At 44.0% G+C, this 7,044-nt stretch overlaps 1 long non-coding RNA gene across 1 annotated transcript in view; it reads right to left on the reverse strand.

The window, feature by feature from the left end:
• Positions 1-205: 205 nt before the first annotated feature.
• LOC117779210 overlaps positions 206-7,044 on the reverse strand; it is a 30,773-nt gene continuing 23,934 nt past the window's right edge. Inside the window, exon 3 of the long non-coding RNA XR_004616952.1 lies at positions 206-324. This is a non-coding gene — a long non-coding RNA (uncharacterized LOC117779210). The remainder of the gene's footprint in view (positions 325-7,044) is intronic.

Genomic DNA, 7,044 nt, shown 5'->3' on the forward strand with positions numbered 1-7,044 from the left:
GCAGAGGATGTCACACCTTGTTAAAGCCCTATGAGACAAATTGTGATTTGTGAATATGGGCTATACAAATAACATTTGATTGATTGATTGAACCTTATGGAGGTACAACACTCAGTTGCTGGAATATCCCTGGGATAGTTTTACTGATTATCACTAACATGTAGAATCTTGTTTTTATATGCAGTATATCAACAGCAACACTTTCTTCATGTTTTTGGGAGTATTAGTGTGTACTCATGATCTAGATATGTTGGTTGCTTCTTCCACACGTCTTTATGAATGTACTCTCCTAAAAGCACAGTTTATATGTAGAACAGTTAACCCCTCCCTCTCTTACCTTCCCTGAAGCCTCGTGGGGAAGGAGCGTCTCTTACAGATGTTACAGTAGCACGTTGGAGGCCCAGCAGGCTGCAGGCTCGAGCCCTTTCTCCATCCGAGAGCTGCCATGCCCTGATGACCAGGGTTTTTACACACAAGCTTTTGTTTGCGTGTTTGAGTATGAACTGCAAATACACAAGGAGACAATCAGTCAGAAGGGTTGTGTTTGTATAATATGATGTTTGTTCCTCTAATATATTATTATTTATTTATTTTATTTCTATACACTCCAAAAAATTATTCAAGCCCTTCTTAGAGGTGACAAATTTAAATATTGTTTGCTTTATTAATATATATCCATTTAAATAGTGTACATTAATATTTTACAGATGTAACACTAAATAGTTTAATTGTTTCACTCACATTCATGAACGCAAAATAAATGAGTTTAATTGGGGGACCGCCCCTAGTGGTTGATTCTCCCGATTTTCTTTGGCCGCCATTTTCTCAGTCTGCTTTGAGCTGCAAGCCAGAGTCACTGCCGCAGGTGGAAGACCAAACCTTGGTGAGTAAATATATTTTGTTGTAGTTTCTAATGTTTCCTGCTGTCAAATAATGTGCATTCCGTAATATTGACCGAAATATGCGCAACAGCCGTCAAAACTTAATCCAGGCAACTTTTGCTTGGTTTTTAGTCAAATCGGAATTGGCGGGCAATCTGGCTAGCTAGCTAGTAATGACCGCCTTTTCCTCGCTGCAGAGTGAGAGTGACTGTAACTCACTAAAGGTTTAAGTGAGTTACAGTGGTGACTTGCTCAGGTCTATAACCACTAGTCTTTAGTCTTAACCCTTGTGTTGTTCCTGGGTCGAATTGACCCAGAGTGTGTGTGTGTCTGTGTGTGTGTGTGTGTGCGTGTGTGCGTGCGTGCGTGTGATCATACGCAAGCCCTGGCCGGTCAGGGTTAGGGTTAGGGTGACCCAAGGATTGTCATTATCCAATTCTCCTGGGGTAATTGAGACCAATGGATTGTCATTCTCGATTGTCATGGGAGGGGTCATTTAGACCCCCAGAGAGGGCGCTGTGGTGCTCTGTGGGGTCATTTAGACCCACACCTGATTCCAATTAAAATCAAGGGGGGTACATTAGACCCACATATAAGTCTCAGTGTGCCACTCTCTCCCGGACCATGGCACGATGTCGCATCAGGAGCGTTTCACCAGAGAACAGGTTCTCCAACAGCTATTCTCCCAGCAACCATCCTCTGAACCCGAAGAGGACGCGAAAGAGCCAGACCGAGAAGCGGACGGACAAGGAGATGGAGAAGCAGACCGAGAAGCAGACAGAAAAGCAGACCGAGAAGCAGACAGAGAGGATGGAGACGGAGACGGAGACAACGGCGATAGCGAAGAAGACGAAGACGACGACGGTGACTACGAAGACGACGACGGTGACTACGAAGACGACGACGGTGACGAAGACTACGACCCAGTGGGTGATGCTTCTGCAGATTCTTCATCCTTGGAAGAAGAAGAAGAAGGAGGACAAGACCACGGCGACACCACCACCACCACCACCGGACTCGTGGAAAGAGAGACCTTCCCCTCAAGAAACGGGGAAATAACATGGTCCTCGAGGGCGTACGGCCGAGAGGAGGGCCACTGCTCCTCCTCCTCCTCCTCCTCCTCCTCCTCCTCCTCCTCTGCTGCGGCTCAAAGCGGGGTCCCCCGGGGCCCCACGATCCACGCGACGTCCCGCACCGGTGACCTAACCTCGACGTTCCACCTGTTCATCACACCGACGGTAGAGAACATCATCATGGAGATGACGAATCAGGAGGGTTGTCGAAAATACGGTGACGAATGGAAAGGGATGGACGAGACCGACCTGCGCGCCTACGTAGAGCTGCTGATCTTAGCGGGCGTGTACAGGTCCCGGGGCGAGGCCGCCGCCAGCCTGTGGGACTCCGAGAGCGGCCGGGCGATATTTCGTGCCACGATGCGCCTAAAACTCTTCCAGACGTACTCCAGACTGCTGCGCTTCGACGACCGCGAGACGAGACCCACGACACGAGCCACGTACAAATTGGCGGCCGTGCGAGAGGTCTGGGATGCGTGGGTGTCGCGGCTACCGCACCTCTACAACCCGGGGCCCGAAGTGACCGTGGACGAGCAACTGGTTCCGCATGGTCGTAATGTCACGTGCGACAATTACTTCACCTCCTATGAACTCGCGCGGCAGCTCCTGGAGAGGAAGCTCATCGAGGTCGGCACTGTTCGGAAGAACAAGCCCGAGCTCCCGACCGGGCTGCTCGCGGTCAAGGGAAGAGAGGTGTTCTCATCCAAGTTCACAAGGTGATCGGAACGTACAGCTGCAGGAGGATGACCGCGCGCTGGCCCCTGGTCGTCTTTCACAACATTCTCGACGTCTCTTCCTACAACGCCTTCGTGATATGGAGAGAGATCAACCCAGACTGGATGCCGGGCAAGCGGAACTAGCGGAGGGTGTTCCTAGAGCAGCTGGGAAAGGCTCTCGTGACTCTGTTCATCGCACGAAGGGAGCGCATCCCCCGCACGGACGCGTCCGCCGCGGTTGTGAAGGCTGTAAAAGCCGCCGCCGCACAGAGAGCTGTTGACTCCGACGCTCGACCCGAGTGTCCGGCCTCCTCCATAGCCCTAGCAGCAGCCCCACTCGGGGCGAGTAAGAGGAAGAGGTGTCAGATATGCCCCAGGAAAAAGGACTGTAAAACTCACACCATGTGCCGCGGGTGTAACAAATACATCTGCAAGGGCTGCTCACTTGTCTATTGCGCTACGTGTGCGTTTTAATATGGGGTGGGCTATGTGAGGGGGCCAAGAGCCCGGTGGAAGCAGGGACAACACAAGGGTTATGCCACGGGCATTTTTAGCAGCCGAAATGTGTCATATGTAGAGGAATTATGAGCTGATATAGCCACACACCGGCCGCATAACGTCCGCACAACGTCGCCACCGTTGAACGGCTCCGTGTCACGGTTGTCAGTTGTTCTCACCGGCAGCGGCTCTGTGTCATCATTATGACTTAGTATCTGATTATTATCAGATACTAAGTTCAAACTGCAGTTCATGTAAGAATTCTACTTTATATTTTTGTTTGTAATTTTCTATTGCGTTGTTCAGCATTGTACTTAAAAAGTGTTTTGTATTTGGGTTGTTTAGGCCTCCGCCACTGAGGGTGCAGAGAGGGACATTGCACTCGCAATCATGTGGATATACACTATCTGAAGAGATGGACATGTGGAGCCAGAGGACGTGGGAATCGTGATTGAAGGCATCAAAGTCATGGACAACTTAGGAAGGGTGATAATGGGGTTCATCATGCTGTTTGGGCTCATTAATGCCCTTGATCTGAGCTTTCCAGACAACCTCAAGTACACTTTCCAGTTTATTCAGAAATGAATTTGAATTGGCACAAGCTCTATGCAAAGATACAGCAGCTGAAAATAAAGTTGTTTGCATGAGCGGGAAACACAGCCGACAAAGTATGGGAGAAGTATGTTCACATATGGAAATTCTGTCCACATAACTTCCCCTTTCCATCTATGTGACTTTGTCTCTGCTCTACACCACTTTTGTACTGCTGCCTTGTCACCTTCATGACTCTCAACTCAGGCCAAATGGACATAAACACGATTTTATTATAGTTTTCATTGGTTGTGAATGACCTCTTAATGCTGCCAGTCACTCTGTTACAGATTAGAAGCTACATTTAAATTACTGCTTTAATGAGTTATAATGAGTTAAATCCAGATTCTGTTGGTCTGTACTGTTCTTTCCAGTGCACTTCAAAAGGTTTAGCATTAAAGAAAAGTGTATTCAAGTAAAAGTTAATATATTATAAGTATAAAAATATATGTATTGATGTTGAATTCAGGATTACTGTCAGGATTGTGTTGCTTTTATTTCGTGATCAGTTTGTTTCTTGATATTTGTTGTAAAACAAACAAAAAAGTTTTCAATGTTGGTTGGTTTTTACTATGCCAGTTTCTGAGCATTTTAAAATTAAAAAAAAAACTCAAACAAGGTTTGTCTCATGCGTCTAAACGGGGATCAGATGAAAAGCAATATTACCTTATTAATTTCCAATTATATAATTTTGTGTTGGACTAACTAAAATCAATTTCACATCATCTATGTCGATATTTTACTTTAGCTGCCTTTAAAAAAGATAAGTTGGTGTTATGTAAATCAACTTAACTAATCAACTAGTTAATGTAATAATGTTATTTTAGCTTTATGTGAGAGAAATTAGTTGGACTAATGACAAGAAATTATATTGCAGGGATTTCATTAAATTGAGTTGGAGATACAATTGAATTGAGTTCACCCAATGAGTTATTTTTTTCAGTGTAGCCACTAACAGGAAGTATCTTTTACAATTAAAAATAAATTCATTGATTTCAGGGTATTTAATGAATTTTACTTTCACTTTTTCAGAAAGTGTAACTGACCAGTGGATTGGCTGGTGTACTGCAGGAGTCTGTCTCAGTCTCAGGATGGTTGGGGTCAGGGGGTAGTTCAGAGGAACATGTTGTTCTCCTCCATCCCGGTTCAGCACAGCTCTAACACAGCCTCAGAGTTTGAGACAAAAGAAGGTCTAAAAAGGCCAAACAGAGACACAGACAAAGGGAGTAAACAGTCCTGCAGATGCACTCGCGGATTTTACCACCAACAAATCTCCGATTCGCTTCTTGCTCACTGTGGATGTCTTGCAAACATAACACAGCTTTAAAACATAAGCTTGGTGGGAATTTTAGGCCCTATAATCAAACTACAATGCCACTGAGTAAAGTGCATAACTCCACCAAGGCCCAACAGTCCCCTTAAATTCAACCAAGTTGCACCAATCATGCTTGATTTCTTTTTCAGTCAAGATACATAAATTATTTCCTGAGAAATCATCAAAAATGTTATCAAACACTCTCATCTCGCAATCTTAAAGAAAGTGAAAAAATTCCTGGACCCACAACAACATTTTATGAATTCTTTCTATGGTCCATGATGTGAAAACCAAGGAGGAGCCCTGATTCCTCTGTGAGCATCAGGAACCTTCCCCCATTATAGTAGCTGGGACAGAGATATCAGAAAGAAGCAGCTATTGAGACCATGAATGTCAGGTATAGTGAAGACTAATATATGGGTATTTAAATATCGATCATATGTTGCATCACACAACTCACCCAGTTCAGCTGCATGTTTCCTGAGGTAATGTCCTGTCAGTTGTCTAAATGAACTAATAACTTTTTATTTTCCAGGTTTTTTGGAAGAACACAATGTGCTTGAACGAGAACAAAATTTCAAAATATATTTAATGGTGTGTGTTCAAAGCTATGGAGCTAAAAGTAAACATGGAATGAATTATAGGTTCAGTGTGTAAGATTTTGGTGAAAGGGATCGATTGGCAGAAAATGAATATGAAATAATCCTACTGATGTTTTAACTAGTGTGTTTCATCTTAATTCTAAAAATTGTGGACTTCTTTCCCCCTTAAATGAGCCCCTTATATTTAAATACTTTATATTTACATCAGGAGCTGGTCTGGAAGGGGAGCGAGCTGTGAGGGGAACTCAGCTGCAATATGCAACTGCACCACTACATCTCACCAAATTCTACACACTGAATCTTTAAATGTGCATCTTACTGAATCAGGAATTGGACATGGATGTTTGATATATCATTGGCCCCTCTGTGTAAATTGTGGCCCCTGATTTATGAAAATACTTCACCAGCCTCTGGAGAACAACCCCCAAGCTAGCTTGTCCTTAATATTGAACTCATTACTTTTCTCTTCTGGACAGTCTGACAGGTCTTGACCATGACCTGACAGACATATTCAGCCAGAAGTGACCACACTGAAAGACATGTTGGTCTAATGTTTAATGTGTATTTTTCCTTTGATGCAGAACAACCTAGGTGGAGGTTTCCAGGTTGTTTGTCTGCCCCATTTTTATGAACACATGTCAAATTCTGTACGAAGCTTCATTTGGACTCAGAGATGAACTGAAACGATGTTGGTGACTGAAGGTAAAATGTCAAGGTTACGGTGACCTCATGTTCTTGTGAATGTGATATATCACAAACACTTTCAGGGAATTTTGTTACATCCAACACAAATATTCACTTCAAGGATGATTTGATTACAACTGAAAGTAGTTCAAGATCATCGACTTCACAAAAAGCCTTTTTTGCCTCGTTAATGTCACGTTTGTTGTATAACTGGACACAAATGCTGCCAAAGAAACAGAACAAAACAAGAAGTGCAGGGAAAAATACTTAATCAACAAATTAAATTGGTTACACTCAGAAGGCTGGTAAGAGAACTCAGGTGATCCAAGAGAGACGACCACTTGGACACCACTAAAAAATGGCGAACTCAACATATAGTGCACAATACAGTGATTAGTGAGGGATTTGGAACACAGCCATAGACTCACAGATGAACAGATTAGATTTCAGTGGTCAAAGGTCAGGGTGACCTCATATGAGTCCAGAAAAAAAAATGTTTGCAGAAATAAACTGCACAGGTTGAAGGTGGCAAACAACCACAGGGTGGAAGTTTATTTCTGAGTTTCTGTTTTTGTGAATTGTCTGACAGTCCTGATGAAAGTGTCTTGTGGGCAACATGCAGCCTGGAGACCAGAGGTTCCTCACTGTGTTGTGAATAAAAGATCCAAGTACTTCTTCACAAAG

The sequence above is a fragment of the Hippoglossus hippoglossus genome, chromosome 18 (assembly GCF_009819705.1).
Source record: "Hippoglossus hippoglossus isolate fHipHip1 chromosome 18, fHipHip1.pri, whole genome shotgun sequence".
In the NCBI taxonomy this organism is placed as follows: domain Eukaryota; kingdom Metazoa; phylum Chordata; class Actinopteri; order Pleuronectiformes; family Pleuronectidae; genus Hippoglossus; species Hippoglossus hippoglossus.